Genomic DNA, 18,103 nt, shown 5'->3' with positions numbered 1-18,103 from the left:
TTGTTTCTAGTTTCTTCTTGAAACAGAGAGCATTGTCCAACCAATCTCTCAATAGCTACTTCCCACTCCGCCTTCTGAGGAATTTGTTGCTGATCTTTCCAAGCAAAGTTGGGATGATTCTTCCACCCTGGATTATAGGTGTTAGAATACGGGTTGTTTTGCCTCAAGAATTTGATTTCTTCAATTTGCTGGGGAGTAGCAACGCAACACACAGTTTGGTGAGGGCCTTGGCAGATTTCACAAATCACAGGTTGAGCTTGTTGGACTTGAGCAACCTGTTGAGTACCTATATTCATAGCCTTTAATCTCTTTTCTACCTCTGCAGCTATAGCATCTTCAACCCGAATTCTTGAGGTTTCCAACTTCAGATCAATAACTCTTTCAGGTCTATTGGTACACCTGTCATACAACTCCAAATGCTCATTTGCAGCTATCGCTTCAATGATCTTGATAATTCCGGAGGCTGTTGTGAAATTTGTTGAGCCTCCAGCTGCTGTATCGATCAACTGCTTTGTTTTCATTTTGAGCCCATTCACAAATATCTGCATTTGGTCAGTTTTGTCCATGTTGTGAGTGGGACAAGCCACTAGGGTTCTTTTGAATCTTTTATAAGCATCTCCTAAAAGTTCACCCTCCTGTTGCTTGAAATTCAAAATATCATACCTCTTCCTTATAAAGACCGAGGCGGGAAAATACTCATTCAAGAAAGCCTTCTCCATCTCTTCCCATGACGTGATACTGCCTGCTGGAAGAGAATAGAACCATTCTTCTGCTTCTTCGGCCAAGGTGAACGGGAACATTCTCAGCTTCTTTGCCTCTTCGGTATGCCCTTCAATTTTTAAAGTCGTACTCATGGTAAGAAACCTTTGTAGGTGCTTGTTTGCATCTTCATTAACCTTTCCGGTGAAAGGTTTTCTTTCCAGCTGATTTATTGTGCTCGGATGCAATTGAAAGTTAGCCGCATTTACCGGTTGGTTGACAATTGTCAGTCTACCTCCCGGCGTGTTTGTAGCACCGTAGTCACCAAGAAGCCTCTCAGGTGGCGGTGGATTCTCGCCCATAATTTCTTCTTCACTTTCAGAATCTGAACCAGAATGAACTGAAATAATCTCTTCTTCAGATTCCAGTTTTTCTCGACGAGCTTGTCTGCGCCTTGCGTGCAAGGTTCTTTCAATTTCTGCGTCAAAAAGAAATTCAGCTGAGGTCTTACCTCGCATAAACAGATTAGAGAATTATTAGAATAATACAAAAAAATAAAAATGCAGAAAATAAAATTTTAGTCGCAGAGCAACAAAATTTCAATTGAACTTAAGTTAAAAATCTGTATTTTGGCAGTCCCCGGCAGCGGCGCCAAAAACTTGATCGGAAAAATAGCAAGTGTACTATTTTTGCCTCTGTAGTAATAATAGGGGAAATTCCCCGAATGTCGATCTCAAGGACTGCGTAGGAAATACAGATTCGTAAAATATGATTCAATTGAACAAAAGATTAATGTTTTGGTTTTGGGGGATTAAATCCTTGCAAAGTAAAATAATGAGAAAATAAATTGATTTTTGTTATCAAATATATGAGATGCTAGGGTGAGTGGTTGATTTGGCATGTAACACTTTCAGAATTAAGATCTCTTCAACAAGTTCATAACATTCAGTTACCACATCTTTAGGGTGTTTCCTCCTAAGTCCTTAGTGAGGAAACCTTTGGTCTTCCAACCTAAATCCTAAGTCCTTAGGAACCTAAATTGAAACCAAGCTTTTATATAATCAAGATTATGTGGTAATTATAGGGTATCCCTAGTCCTAGGTGATATCTACTATAATCAAATTATGCACAAACCCTAACAACTACAGTCCTGTATTTGTTAGCCATAGATTAATCCTTATTTGACCGATAAAGAAAACAAGAAGAACATTGCATAATTTAACTGAAAATCATAAACCAATGTATTGACGAAATCACAAATTCATCGTTATTACAAAACCAAATCAGGACCACCCCCCTAGCATTGGGGGGTTTAGCCTCTCATAATATTCAAGAAAGACATAGTAAAGAATTTAGACATTACAAAGATAATTGGGAACTTTGATCTTCAATGGTGTCCACCGTTGAATCTCTCCGTCTCCAAAACTCCTGATGAAGCTATCTTCTCTCTTCTGTGATTTTCTATCGTATGATGCAAAAGTCCCCAAAATAATTCTCTCAAACTCAACTAAATAGTCTAGGTACAAATCTCAGGCAAAAGAAATGTCTAAAGTACCCTTAAGGTGGAGATTTAGTGAAAAAGCCCTAAAATTGGAAGTTTTCACGCTCACAGCAGCACTGGCCGTGCTTGGACGCACGGGCGGCCGTGCTGCTCTTTATTTTTATTTTTGCTCCCAGCCATCCTGACACGGGCCGTGCGTGGAAGCACGGGCGGCCGTGCGTGGTCCCTGGATTTTGTATGGAGAGTGCCATTCTCCTGACACGGGCCGTGCGTGGAAGCACGGGCGGCCGTGTTAGACCCCAGAACCTTGAATTTTCATCTTTCTCTTGCCTCTCCTTCCTTCATAGTTGCTTTGACATTTAAGATGACTTGTTTAAACCTGATATTCATACACAACTACCCAAACGGCATCAAAAGAATCTAAATAACTTAAATTAAAATAAAATGCAAAGTAAACATAAAAACAATGGAACATGAAATACTTAAACAAAAGCAATAAAACATTGATCAAAGTGTTACCGAATCGACAAATTTAGACCGAATACATGACAGAAATTAGGTAGAAATGGTGACCGATCATACAACTACCAGAGCATGACACCTGACGCTAACTAAACACTGACTCATGAGCTAATCCTCACCGAGTCGAACAGCCGCTATCCTCAATCTGAAAATGACAACATGTAAGGGTGAGTCTCATCATAATTAACAAATGTTATAAGGTTATAAAGCAATAACACGTCATAGTTGCATCATTCACCCAATTGCTTCATAAACAGCTATTCAAAACAAGTTAACCAACAATCAAACACATCATCCAACATTTACAACACTGGAATACATCCAATCATGTTATAAATTATGCACATGAATGAACTGACACTATGCATGTGGTACCAATCATCATCAAATGGGGATAACCCATGACCGATCCAACATCGTCCAAGATACGGCCCTGCCAGCACAGATTCCACACGATGGGAATCATGCCCTTCACTGATCCAACACACCCTTATGGATACAATATCATCAATGAACATGAATGAATGCAACATATATAACATACTTCTACTATCATCATCATCATCATTCAAGTATGTTCATATATATTAACATCATTCAATTACAATTCCATAATCATCATACACAAAACATACACGTATTTGCATCAATCATCATACTCAACAAGAATAGCATACATGTATTTTCATCATTCTAAAAACCAATCAATCATCATCACGTAGATTATCCTACAAGGTTCGTTTAGCTCAAAACGGCACATTAAACGGACCAACGGTTAAAAAGTTATGCATCTTTGAACTTTTTAGAAAATATCTCAAAACACCAACAGCACGCGGCGCCATCACCCGTTCGCGGCGCGTACTGAGCGTCCCAGAATTCATTGGCTCTCTGCCAAGCTGTTCGCGGCGCAAACATCCACACGCGGCGCGAAACGAGAAAAAAAGTTACGCCTTCGCGGCGCGAACACAGGTACGCGGCGCGACCTGAGCGTATCACAACTTCCTGGCATTCTGCCCACCTGTTCGCGGCGCCACCCTACGCACGCGGCGCGAACCGGTAATTTCAGAAACCCAACCTGCAGAAAACAGCACTCTATGCATTCCAAACACACCCAATTCATACCAGTACGAACCTAGAGAAATAGAATGCACAAACAACACAAAATACGTCTCCTAATACACCAATTACACATCAATTGAGACCATAACCACGCAGACATCATAGATTCAATCATAGAGATCAAACATCATACAATTTGACTCAATCCCTAAACCTATCATATGACTCAATCGACCCGAATTCCACATCTATTCAGTATTATCAACCCCTAACCCGATAATAGATGATAATCAGATAAGTCCCCCCTTACCTTAGACAATTTCTTGATTCCTGGTCTCTCCCTCTACCGTTTTCCTTCACGTTCCTCGTTCCTCAGACTTCTGTTCTTTCACGTTCTTTCTTTCTTCCCAATTCCAATTATTTTATGAAAAATAACAATAATAATATTAGTAAAGGGCCTTCTTATCTCACACCCCCTTCTACTATTTCTCACATGGCCCAAATGCCATAAACCATTATTTATTTATTATTTTTCACAAAATCCTTAATAATTCTAATTATTAATTCAATATTCTTGATTAAATTAATATTAAAATTATACGGGCGTTACAGCAAACGCAAACAAGTCACACAAGTCACATAAGTCACACAAGTCACATAATTTTCTTAGGCTCGGCTTGCATGGAGTTTAGATCATGTGAGATACCCTTCCCCAAAGGCATTTCTAAGGATAAGGAGATTTCAGCAACGGGTTCTACCAAGTGACTCAGAATTTTCACCCCCCTCTAAAGCACCCTCGAACATGGTACATGCATACCACACAATGATACTTTAGGAAGAAACCTATCTGAGTTGTAGTATCGGGTAGCGACCATAACTTGGCATGCACCAAGAATAGCCCTCCCACTACGTTTCTAAAAGTTAAGATGGGTTAAAGGTGACTAAAGGTCCCTGAGCTCCGACGCACCCAAAGATACATGCATAAACCTCTCTCACGCAAAAGAGGTACACAATAACCAGTGAAGGCCTAACTCAAGCGCGAACTTAATTTTTACCAACCCCAAGTGTCATACCCCAAAATTTGCCCATACATTTTTTCCTATTCAAATTCAAATCAACACATAAAGCCCCTAGACACATTCTCCTATACAAGACTCACAAATTAGGGTTTGACCTATTCAAAGGAAAATCAGTGAATCAATGGCTCCAAGGCATCTCATATGGCTCAATACATCTCACATCATCTCCATGACAAATATCAAGTCTCGTCTCAAAGGATTGGTCACTCAATTGTTCAGAAAGTCAACAGTCGACTAGGTTGACCTAAAAGTCATGTGTGGTCAAAGTAAGGTCAAAACTCCTGATTTTTTTGTCAAAATCCTTATATTGAAGTATCATTCACCATTTGATCAAGAATTGATCATGGTTCATCAAGGAAAGATCAAAAATCAACAAATCAAAAAGTTTCTAAATTAGGGTTTTCATAGGAGTAAGTCAACTGAACTTTGACCAGCCATAACTTTCACATGGAACATCAGAAATTTTCTATCCAAAGCTCATCTTGAAGGAAATTCAATTCTCTACAATTTTGTCTCTCACATGCCAAGTCTAAAAATGCTCCATTTGAGAGACATGGACCAAAACATTACAGGTCCTTTTCGAAAGTCAGCCAAAAGACATTTTTTTTCAAAAGAACATACAAGGAGCATGGAAAATTATTTTGATGTGAGACCAAAGACACTAGTTAGGGGACTCTCTAAGGTTTCCAAAAAGTCCTCAAGCTTGAAAAAATATTGAGATATGAAGAAATGACATGGTGTACAAGTTCACCTATTTTCAAGAGTGTACAAGAGGAAAAAGAGCCTAAAACTCAAAATATTTCTAAATGGGCTTGCATTCTTTTTGTTCTACCCTCATTATAGGCCCAACCACGTGCTAAAAACAAAGACTTTTTATTTTTTTATTTTTATTAATTATTTTATGATTTTAATTCATTTAAATCATGATTTAATCATATAAAATATGAAAATAATGAAAGATCTGATTTTTACTCCAATTTTGGGTCAAGGAATCAATCAATATATTCCCCTAAATAAATCAAATTCGTGCTAAGCAAGATTGGTGAGGAAAATATATGATTAAGGATCCATACGCATTCCTGGACATCTCTTGAAGCTATCCCAGCCGTTACCAACAAGCAACGCACACAGAATTGCTTCATATAGATTCACGGTTTGCTCCTCTGTTTTTTGAATTCGATTCCATACTTTCATGCATTATAAATTAAATTTGATGGTGTATTCATGTTTAGTATGATCCTGCGAAGGTTTCTGGATACTTTGATTTAGGTTTAGCCGCTCGTATCAAGGACGGCCATAATTAGGGTTCATAACTTTCAGATTAGGGATTCTTGTGTAGAGACGTTTCTAGGATGAATTGATGGTTCCATTGAGTTCGTATGATTGTATAGGGTCGATCTGGGCTGTCCTTTTTTTGTTTCGGTTTGATTTCACGCAGGTACCATGAGCATGGAGTCTGCTATAAACTCCTGGGTAGGGAAATCGCAGGTAATCCGTAGCTAAAAAAACCAGGCCCAGCGGAGAAGATGAAGCCATGGCGCGCGTTTTCGTTTATTCAAATAAGTCGTTTTTTTATAATATTTGTAAAGTAATATATTGCCAGCGAATGAATACTAGCCTAGTGGAGGAGGAGCGCGTCCAAAGGCGTTCATATGCAAGGTCAGGGGTTCGACCCCTGGGTTTTGCAAACTGTTTTTTTTCAATGTTTTGTTATGCTTGTTATACAGATCTAGTATGCCTCAGGTATGTCTGCCTACCGTGTGTCTTCAAATATCCACCATTGGATTATCAGATCTCCATATCCAAGGAGCTTTATAGTGCCAGCCTGCTGTGCACCTACAGGGATGTGCAACACAGGATCAGCTAAGCATTTTCTTATTTTCTTTTTTACTTTTTCACTATTATTATTTATTTTAATTATTTACTTCATAACTATTTGTTCATGTATTGATTATTTTTTTATAAAATTCCTTTTAAATATATTTTTTTCAAACTTTTTTTAAGATTCCTTATTTATTGTTGATAAAATTTATTTTTAGAATTAAATAATTAATTTGATCATTAATAATAATTAAATGTTTAATTTAATTTAATTGTTCAATTGTTTAAATAGCTTAATATTTTTATCAATGGATTAAAATACTTATTAGGATTAGATATTTAATCAAAACTCGATTTTTCACCGACTTAATTAATTGGGTTGAAAACCAACAATTAATTTATTCTATTACCTATGGTTAACTTGTACCCTAATCAGGATTTACGAAGAACATTCCATACACAGAAAAGATTCCTTTTTTTCTTCTCTGTGCCTTTTTTTTCAGGGTTGCTCTTCAAATACGTTCCGACTATGCGCCACGTCAAATACGAAGCTAAGTCTTAACTTCTTTCATTTAAATATTTGTTTTCCTGATTTTTTATTTAATTAGGGATTAGTGCCCTCGTCAATAGAATTCCTCCTACACTTATACTTTTTCTGTTATTTTTTGCCAATTCTCTGATGATCAGGTTCAATGCTTAAGGCTCGAGGCAAACCTTTGCCCATCAACCTTCCAATCGAAGCTAAGTATTCAATTAAACTTCAAAGTCTATTTTGTTTCCTTTTATTTTAGGGTTTATCCTTTAAATCCTTTTTTGAATTATGCATACACTCACACCTTCTTTTTGCCTTTGCTTTGCCATTTTTCAGGGTTAACCCCGAGGCTTCCCGCCAACCATATCAGATCAAATTCGAAGCTAAGTGCCTATTTACTTTATTTATTTTAAATTTCTTTATTCTTTATTTTTAGGGTTAGTAACGTTTGCCTCCGAACTGATAATCCACTCACCCTATTTCTGTTTGCCATTTTTCCACCTTTTCAGGGTTTGCCAAATGCCAAAGCTTCGCAGAGTCGGTAACTCTAAATCCTTATCTTAATTATTACTTGTGTTAGACTTATTTGTTTATTATCCCGCTGGTTTCAATTCCCCTTTCCTCCGCTGGCTTCATTTTCCCCTTCCCCGTATTTGCTTTAATTATATTTGTTTATCAATTGTTGTGGTTAGTAACTTTAGGGAGTGCAACCCTGAATTAAACTAGCATCACTTAATCATTATAAGATAATGTATTCTGAACTGATCACGTGATTGGTGCACACACGCACACTTTTGGGGTAACCTCTCTGTTGCCTGTTGCCATGTTGCCTCGATTAAGATCATGGTCCCTAATGATGCTGCCTTCGATACACTAAACATGATCTCGACCCTCGGAAGTTGCCTACGAAAGGCTGAGGTATCCTCTGGCTGCCTACGAAAGGCTATTCTGGTTCTTGTTAGAACAAGATTTGTTCTTATCAATTATCTTAGTTTTGATGATAACAATAATATGAATTTTGCTTAAGATAATATGGTACTCTAATCCAATGCAATTTCCCTTTCAGGAAATATATAAAGAGTACGCATAATTCAGCGCTCAGAAGTTGTGTCTCAAATGGTTCAGCATGCAACATCAGAACATGGTCTGGCAAGACATCAGAAGATGGTCGAAGCAGAATCAGAACATGGGTCTATGGAAGCATCAGAAGAACATGAGATCAGAAGCACTGAAGATCAGAAGATGGTATCACGCACCAGAAGCACTTCAAGGTCAGAAGATCAGAAGATGCTATGCACCAAGCTGTTTGACTCTGATGATATTCAAACGTTATATTCACAAACATCAGATCAGAAGGAAGTACACGTGGCAGACTACGCTGACTGACAAAAGGAACGTTAAAGCTACTAAAGGCTACGTCAGTAGACACAGCGTGAACAAAGCTCGAGGTAGTTGACAAAAGCGTATAACATTAAATGCAATGCTGTACGGAACACGCAAAGCATTAAATGCACTTCAACGGTCATCTTCTCAACGCCTATAAATATGAAGTTCTGATGAGAAGCAAGGTTAACGATCCTGAACAAAGACAATTCAAATTAACTTGCTGAAACGCTGTTCAAATCAAAACTCAGAATCTTCATCTTCATCAACTCACTACATTGCTGTTGTAATATTTTAGTGAGATTAAGCTTAAACGTTAAGAGAAATATCACAGTTGTGATTATCGCTTTTAAGAAGCATTTGTAATACTCTTGATTTGATTACATTAAGTTGTAAGGAACTAGAGTGATCGTGTTGATCAGAATACTCTAGGAAGTCTTGGCAGTTGGCTGAGCAGTTTGTAACTAGAGTGATCAGGTTGATCAGAATACTCTAGGGAAGTCTTAGGAGTGAACTAAGCCTAGAGTGATCGTGTTGATCAGTAGACTCTAGAAAAGTCTTAGAGGGTATCTAAGCAGTTGTTCCTGGAGTGATCAGTGTGTGATCAGAAGACTCTGGAAGACTTAGTTGCGGACTAAGTGGAAAACCATTGTAATCCGTGCGATTAGTGGATTAAATCCTCAGGTTGGGGTAAATCATCTCTGCGGGGGTGGACTGGAGTAGCTTCGTTAACAGCGAACCAGGATAAAAATAATTGTGCAATTTATTTTTATCGTCCAAGATTTAAAGTCACACTTATTCAATCCCCCCCTTTCTAAGTGTTTTTCTATCCTTCAATTGGCATCAGAGCGCCGGTTCTAAGGTGCAAGCACTTAACCGTGTTTAGAAAAGATTCAGGAAGAGAAAAACGCTTCATTTAAAAGATGGTTGATGAAAGTGAAAAGTCTACACCTACACCTGCATCTACATCTGGCTCTGCTGAGCAATACAACGGTAACAATGGTTATACTAGACCGCCGGTATTTGATGGTGAAAACTTTGAATACTGGAAAGATAAACTGGAAAGTTACTTTCTGGGTCTAGATGGTGATCTATGGGATCTTCTAATGGATGGTTACAAACATCCAGTAAATGCCAGTGGCGTGAAGCTGTCAAGGCAAGAAATGAATGATGATCAAAAGAAGCTTTTCAGGAATCATCATAAATGTAGAACTGTTTTGCTGAATGCTATCTCTCATGCTGAGTATGAGAAGATATCTAACAGGGAAACGGCCTATGACATATATGAGTCCTTGAAAATGACTCATGAAGGAAATGCTCAAGTCAAGGAGACTAAAGCTCTAGCCTTAATCCAGAAGTATGAAGCCTTCAAGATGGAGGATGATGAAGACATTGAAAAGATGTTTTCGAGATTTCAAACTCTGACTGCTGGATTGAGAGTTCTTGACAAAGGATACACCAAGGCTGATCATGTGAAGAAGATCATCAGAAGCTTACCCAGAAGATGGGGTCCGATGGTGACTGCATTCAAGATTGCGAAGAATCTGAATGAAGTTTCTCTGGAAGAGCTTATCAGTGCCTTGAGGAGTCATGAAATAGAGCTGGATGCAAATGAGCCTCAAAAGAAAGGTAAATCTATTGCATTAAAATCCAATATCAAGAAATGCACTAACGCTTTTCAGGCCAAAGAAGAAGATCCTGAAGAATCAGAATCTGAAGAAGAAGATGAACTGTCCATGATTTCCAGAAGGGTAAATCAACTCTGGAAGAGCAAGCAAAGGAAGTTCAGAGGCTTCAGAAGTTCAAAGAGATTTGAACATGGAGAATCTTCTGATGACAGAAGATCAGACAAGAAGAAGGTCATGTGCTATGAATGCAATGAACCAGGACACTTCAGGAATGAATGTCCAAATCTTCAGAAGGAGAATCCCAAGAAGAAGTTTCATAAGAAGAAAGGTCTTATGGCAACCTGGGATGAGTCAGAAGATGAATCAGAAGATGAGCAGGCTAACTGTGCGCTGATGGCGACAGAAGATGACGGATCAGAATCTACATCAGAATCAGATTCTGAAGAGGTATTTTCTGAACTTACTAGAGATGAGTTAGTTTCCGGTCTAACTGAACTTCTGGAACTCAAGTCTCAAATTAGTCTCAAATACAAAAAGCTGAAAAAGCAATTTGAATTTGAAACAAAGAAGCTTGAGTTGGAAAATTCTGAATTAAGAGAAAAACTTTTAAAATTATCCAATAATGTTGGATCTCCTTCTGATTCAGAAAAATCCACTCCTAGTCTAAACCATATTCTGAAAGAATATGATTTAAGTTTCAGGAAGTTCTTATCTAGAAGTATTGGCAGAAGTCAGCTAGCTTCTATGATATATGCCGTATCTGGAAACAAAAGAGTTGGCATTGGTTATGAGGGTGAAACCCCATACAAACTTGAACCTGTTGATGAAATGAAACTCACATACAAGCCATTGTATGATCAGTTCAAGTATGGCCACTCTCATGATATTAGGCACACTTCACATGCACAAAGTTTTCACATTACACACACTAAGAAGCATGTGACACAACCTAGGAAATATCATGAAACTCACATTAAGAATTATCATGCTGTTCCTCCTATTACTTACAATGTTAAATCCAAGTTCAATCAGAACTTGAGAAAATCTAACAAGAAAGGACCCAAAAAGATGTGGGTACCTAAGGATAAGATTATTCCTATTGCAGATATCCTTGACTGCAAGAAGGACAAAGCACAACATGTCATGGTACCTGGACTCTGGATGCTCGCGACACATGACAGGAAGAAGGTCTATGTTCCAAGACCTGGTGCTTAAGTCTGGAGGAGAAGTCAAGTTTGGAGGAGATCAGAAGGGCAAGATAATTGGCTCTGGAACTATAAAGTCTGGTAACTCTCCTTCCATCTCTAATGTACTTCTTGTAGAAGGATTAACTCATAACCTCTTATCTATCAGTCAATTAAGTGACAATGGTTATGATATAATCTTCAATCAAAAGTCTTGCAAGGCTGTAAATCAGAAGGATGGCTCAATCCTATTTACAGGCAAGAGGAAGAACAACATTTATAAGACAGATCTGCAAGATCTTATGAGTCAGAAGGTGACTTGTCTTATGTCTGTTTCTGAAGAGCAGTGGGTCTGGCACAGGAGATTAGGTCATGCTAGTTTGAGAAAGATCTCTCAGATTAACAAACTGAATCTTGTCAGAGGACTCCCTAATCTGAAATTCCAATCAGATGCTCTTTGTGAAGCATGTCAGAAGGGCAAGTTCTCCAAACCTGCATTCAAGTCTAAGAATGTTGTTTCTACCTCAAGGCCATTAGAACTCTTGCACATTGATCTGTTTGGACCAGTCAAAACAGCATCTGTCAGAGGAAAGAAATATGGATTAGTCATCGTAGATGATTATAGTCGCTGGACATGGGTAAAATTCTTGAAACACAAGGATGAGACTCATTCAGTGTTCTTTGATTTCTGCATTCAGATTCAATCTGAAAAAGAGTGTAAAATCATAAAGGTCAGAAGTGATCATGGTGGTGAATTTGAGAACAAATCCTTTGAAGAATTCTTCAAAGATAATGGTATTGCCCATGATTTCTCTTGTCCTAGAACTCCACAGCAAAATGGGGTTGTATAACGAAAGAATAGGACTCTGCAAGAAATGGCCAGAACCATGATCAATGAAACCAATATGGCTAAGCATTTCTGGGCAGAAGCAATAAACACTGCATGCTATATTCAGAATAGAATCTCTATCAGACCTATTCTAAATAAGACTCCCTATGAATTGTGGAAGAATAGAAAGCCCAACATTTCATATTTCCATCCTTTTGGATGTGTATGCTTTATTCTGAACACTAAAGATCATCTTGGTAAGTTTGATTCCAAAGCACAAAAATGTTTCCTTCTTGGATATTCTGAACGCTCAAAAGGCTACAGAGTATACAATACTGAAACATTGGTTGTAGAAGAATCAATCAATATCAGGTTTGATGATAAGCTTGGTTCTGAAAAACCAAAGCAGGTTGACAATTTTGCAGGTTATGATATTGACATATCAGAAGTTGTTGAACCAAGAAGCAACGCATCAGAAGCAGAGCTTCTCAGAAGCAAAGAATCGGAAGATCAAGTATCAGCTTCTCTGGAGGATCTAAGCATTTCTGAAGAACCATCTGTCAGAAGATCATCCAGACTCATCTCTGGTCATTCAGAAGATGTCATTCTTGGAAAGAAGGATGATCCAATCAGAACAAGAGCATTCCTTAAGAACAATGCAGACTGTCAATTAGGTCTTGTATCTTTGATCGAGCCAACTTCTGTTGATCATGCTCTAGAAGATCCAGACTGGATAATTGCTATGCAAGAAGAACTGAATCAGTTTACAAGGAATGATGTTTGGGATCTTGTTCCTAGACCAGATGGATTCAATATAATTGGGACAAAATGGGTCTTCAGAAACAAGCTCAGTGAGAAAGGTGAAGTGGTAAGAAACAAAGCCAGACTGGTGGCTCAGGGTTATAGTCAGCAAGAAGGGATTGACTATACAGAAACTTTTGCACCAGTGGCCAGGTTAGAGTCTATTCGTCTATTAATTTCTTTTGCCACTCAACATAACATCACTCTCTATCAGATGGATGTTAAGAGTGCCTTCTTAAATGGTTATATAGATGAAGAAGTTTATGTCCATCAACCTCCTGGTTTTGAAGACTCTATGTCTCCGAATCATGTGTTTAAACTAAAGAAATCATTATATGGATTGAAGCAAGCTCCCAGAGCTTGGTATGAACGCTTAAGTTCTTTCCTTCTAGATAATGGTTTCACTAGAGGAAAAGTGGACACTACTCTCTTTTGTAAAACCTTTAAAAAGGATATTTTAATCTGTCAAATATATGTAGATGATATTATTTTTGGAACATCTAATGCTACACTTGGAAAGGAGTTTGCTAAGTCTATGCAGGCTGAGTTTGAAATGAGCATGATGGGAGAACTCAAGTATTTCCTTGGAATACAAATAAATCAAACATCAGAAGGAACGTATGTTCATCAAACCAAGTATGTGAAGGAACTTCTGAAGAAGTTTAATCTTCTGGACTGCAAAGAAGCCAAAACTCCTATGCATCCAACATGCATCCTAGGTAAGGATGAGGTAAGTAAGAAGGTAGATCAGAAGTTATACAGAGGTATGATTGGATCTCTTCTATATTTGACTGCTTCTAGACCTGACATTCTGTTCAGTGTTTGTTTGTGTGCTAGATTCCAATCAGATCCTAGAGAATCTCATTTAACTGCTGTTAAGAGAATTCTAAGGTATCTGAAAGGTACTACTAATGTTGGTTTAGTTTACAGAAAATCTAAAGAATACAACTTAGTAGGATTCTGTGATGCTGATTATGCTGGAGACAGAATTGAAAGAAAAAGTACTTCAGGAAGTTGCCAATTTCTTGGAAGTCATTTGATCTCCTGGTACAGCAAGAAGCAAGCAACTATTGCTCTATCAACCACAGAAGCAGAATATGTCGCGGCTGCTGGTTGTAGTACACAGATGCTCTGGATGAAGAGTCAGTTAGAAGATTATCAGATATTTGAGAGTAACATTCCTATATTCTGTGATAATACTTCTGCTATATGTTTATCTAAAAATCCTATTCTTCATTCAAAAGCTAAACATATTGAGATTAAACATCATTTCATAAGGGACTATGTTCAGAAGGGTGTTATTTCTTTAAACTTTGTGGATACAGACCATCAATGGGCTGATATCTTTACAAAACCCCTGGCTGAAGATAGGTTTAAGTTCATTCTGAAGAATATCAGTATGGATTTATGCCCAGAATGAGAAGATGAGAAGTTCTCATGTATGAGTATCTTCTGAAATGAATGTGGAACATGTTTTTTTTTAATCAGAAGTTCTGATTGAATTCTTTTAGAAATTATGATTCGGTTATTACTAACGTTTCATTGTCTAAGCTGATTCAGAACCTCTTTTAAAGCAAAACAGCTGTTACGTTTTATCTCGGGATGGTAAACCTGTCGTTACTATTCATGGATAATCGCGCGTGCAGTTGAAGGGACGCCGACCATAGGTAACTGTGCTAGTCACCTCATTTGTCTTTATTATCTCTCCTCACGTCACGTAACATTAAATGCTTTTCATCATTAGTTTCATTTTTCTTTTAAATACTCCTCAAACTCTTCTCTTTCCCTCTCATCTCTCTCTATCTCTTTGCATTTCTTCATCAAGTGTCTCTATTTGTCGTTTTATGCATCTGAATCTTTTGAAATATTCTTTTTGATGTTATGACAAAAAGGGGGAGAAGATAAATGATAAATGATTTGATTAAATATATCAGTTGCTGGGTAAAGCTCCCACACATTCACTAACAAGAACTGCAAGTTCTATATGGTTTAAGTGTTTTGCAGGTACAGAGAAGTGAAGTGAATCTTCAGAAGCAAACACAAGAAGCAAAACCATAAGAAGCGTTATTCTGTAAAAGGAATAAGCTCTTGGAAACTGAAGCAAGCTGAGTGCTGTCAAGCTTCAGAGATCAGAAGCAAGAAAGAAGAATGAATCAGAAGCACTGATAATAGAATTTGAATATCATTGTCTATCCTGTTCTGACAAAATTCTATTTGCTCTGATACATATAATGTTATGGCTCTGATACATTATTTGCTCTGATACATTATTTCAGCCTATATGGCTCTGATACATATAATGTGTTCAAACATACATTTTATGTTTTAACTCGTTCATGCTGACTTTTGTCGTTTAGTTTTTGTTCTGTAACATTTCAGGATGTAGAGATGCTCTGATGATGCTCTGGTACATTCAACAATGTTCTGATACAAATCTAGCATGAAGTGATGATTGGTAGACATTCAAAGTTCTGAAGCTATCCGAGGGAAGCACAAATCAGAAGATGTGAATGTTCTAGAAGATCCAGAAAACTCAAGTTCTGAAGCTGTCCTGAATGGAAGCAGAAATCAGAAGCTGTGAATGTTCTGAAGATCAAAGAAATTCAAGTTCTGAAGCTGTCCTGAATGGAAGCAGAAGTCAGAAGCTGTGAATGTTCTGAAGATCAAAGAAATTCAAGTTCTGAAGCTGTCCACGATGGAAGCAGGAATCAGAAGCTGTGAGTGTTCTAAGGATCTGAAGAAATTCAAGTTCTGAAGCTGTCCAATGGAAGCAGAAGTCAGAAGCTATGAATTCTCTGAAGGCAGAAGCTTATATGATCGTCTCTACCGAAATAATCAGGGAAGTCTTTTATCAAAGTTCTTCGAGTATTTATTTCAGGGGGAGATTATTTATCTCAGGGGGAGATTGTTAATCTCAGGGGGAGACATATTCATATGCTTATGCTATAGCTGTGTAATTTGTCTTTTGCCGTCTACTCTTTCTGATCGCAAATTCATATCATTTATATATGTTTTTGTCATCATCAAAAAGGGGGAGATTGTTAGAACAAGATTTGTTCTTATCAATTATCTTAGTTTTGATGATAACAATAATATGAATTTTGCTTAAGATAATATGGTACTCTAATCCAATGCAATTTCCCTTTCAGGAAATATATAAAGAGTACGCATAATTCAGCGCTCAGAAGTTGTGTCTCAAATGGTTCAGCATGCAACATCAGAACATGGTCTGGCAAGACATCAGAAGATGGTCGAAGCAGAATCAGAACATGGGTCTATGGAAGCATCAGAAGAACATGAGATCAGAAGCACTGAAGATCAGAAGATGGTATCACGCACCAGAAGCACTTCAAGGTCAGAAGATCAGAAGATGCTATGCACCAAGCTGTTTGACTCTGATGATATTCAAACATTATATTCACAAACATCAGATCAGAAGGAAGTACACGTGGCAGACTACGCTGACTGACAAAAGGAACGTTAAAGCTACTAAAGGCTACGTCAGTAGACACAGCGTGAACAAAGCTCGAGGTAGTTGACAAAAGCGTATAACATTAAATGCAATGCTGTACGGAACACGCAAAGCATTAAATGCACTTCAACGGTCATCTTCTCAACGCCTATAAATATGAAGTTCTGATGAGAAGCAAGGTTAACGATCCTGAACAAAGACAATTCAAATTAACTTGCTGAAACGCTGTTCAAATCAAAACTCAGAATCTTCATCTTCATCAACTCACTACATTGTTGTTGTAATATTTTAGTGAGATTAAGCTTAAACGTTAAGAGAAATATCACAGTTGTGATTATCGCTTTTAAGAAGCATTTATAATACTCTTGATTTGATTACATTAAGTTGTAAGGAACTAGAGTGATCGTGTTGATCAGAATACTCTAGGAAGTCTTGGCAGTTGGCTGAGCAGTTTGTAACTAGAGTGATCAGGTTGATCAGAATACTCTAGGGAAGTCTTAGGAGTGAACTAAGCCTAGAGTGATCGTGTTGATCAGTAGACTCTAGAAAAGTCTTAGAGGGTATCTAAGCAGTTGTTCCTGGAGTGATCAGTGTGTGATCAGAAGACTCTGGAAGACTTAGTTGCGGACTAAGTGGAAAACCATTGTAATCCGTGCGATTAGTGGATTAAATCCTCAGGTTGGGGTAAATCATCTCTGCGGGGGTGGACTGGAGTAGCTTCGTTAACAGCGAACCAGGATAAAAATAATTGTGCAATTTATTTTTATCGTCCAAGATTTAAAGTCACACTTATTCAATCCCCCCCTTTCTAAGTGTTTTTCTATCCTTCAGTTCTTCCCTTAGACTACCTGCCTCTCTATGGCATGGGACAGTCTTATGGCTAATGAACTCTCGATGACCCTTCAACCTCCAAATGAAAGGCTTCCTGCCCTCTTATGGCAAGGATAGACCCTTTCACCCTGAAAGGCTAAAAGAACTTCTTTTTCAAACTATAAGGTAATTTGCCCTTAATTGCTTTGCCTTGCTCCAAGAAACTTTTTCATATTCTTTCTCATAAATCTTCAATAAGGCTACGCTCATTTACGAGCTAAAGTCCTTATTACTCTTTTTCTACATTTTCTAAAACTTTTGGCTTCAAAACTGAAGAGCAAAGCAATTAAGAGCCCATGGAAAACCATGGATGCAAAGGGTGCCTTACACCTTCCCTTTGCATAATTACCCCCGAACCCTATTTTATTTAAAAGGTTTTTCCTGTTCTTTTAGCCTTTCTAATTAATTTGGATAAAATAAAAGTCGGTGGCGACTCTTGCTATCCGTGACATTTCGATTAAAAAGTCAGTTCACTGTATTATAGAACTGGCGACTCTGCTGGGGATAAATTTCGATAAAAGAGGGGTTACCTTAAAAGTTTAGGATTCACCTTAAATGTTTTCTATTGTTTGCTTTGTTTGCTTTATTTTTGCAGGGTTGTTTTGGGTATTTTGCTGTGTGAAAGATCCTAACCCGGATCTGAGTACCTTAGGTAAATGGCATGAGATCAATGAGACTGCACAGCGTATACTGATGTGGTTGATCTGATGGCCATCGTTAGTG

The sequence above is a fragment of the Vicia villosa genome, linkage group LG5 (genome assembly GCF_029867415.1).
Source record: "Vicia villosa cultivar HV-30 ecotype Madison, WI linkage group LG5, Vvil1.0, whole genome shotgun sequence".
Classification (NCBI taxonomy): Eukaryota; Viridiplantae; Streptophyta; class Magnoliopsida; order Fabales; family Fabaceae; genus Vicia; species Vicia villosa.
Note: the sequence above shows the minus strand (reverse complement) of the source record.